Raw genomic sequence first — 386 nt, forward strand, 5'->3', positions numbered from 1 at the left:
AAGTGTCGAGTCTACCATCAAAGAAACAGAAGACATGCCTTTGTTCATTTAGTAACACAAAACTTCTCTTAGCTTTATTCCTTGTTTTACAATGAACCAGCTGCCACAGCCCATCAGGGTAGCAGTAGAAGTCTAACAAGCTGCTGGGAGGGGGAGGCCAGGCAGCCTGTCTGAGAGGAGAGCCAGCCAGTGCTTTTTCATTTGACTTGCAGGGTAGCTGGTTATGTGTCCATGGAATGTCTGTTTTAACAATACAAGCATGCCAGTGACATATGATTTCTATATTGCAAATTTTACCTTTTTTTTTTTTTGTTTTTCGAGACAGGGTTTCTCTGCGGCTTTGGAGCCTGTCCTGGAACATGCTCTGTAGACCAGGCTGGTCTCGA

The sequence above is a fragment of the Microtus ochrogaster genome, chromosome 7 (genome assembly GCF_000317375.1).
Source record: "Microtus ochrogaster isolate Prairie Vole_2 chromosome 7, MicOch1.0, whole genome shotgun sequence".
In the NCBI taxonomy this organism is placed as follows: domain Eukaryota; kingdom Metazoa; phylum Chordata; class Mammalia; order Rodentia; family Cricetidae; genus Microtus; species Microtus ochrogaster.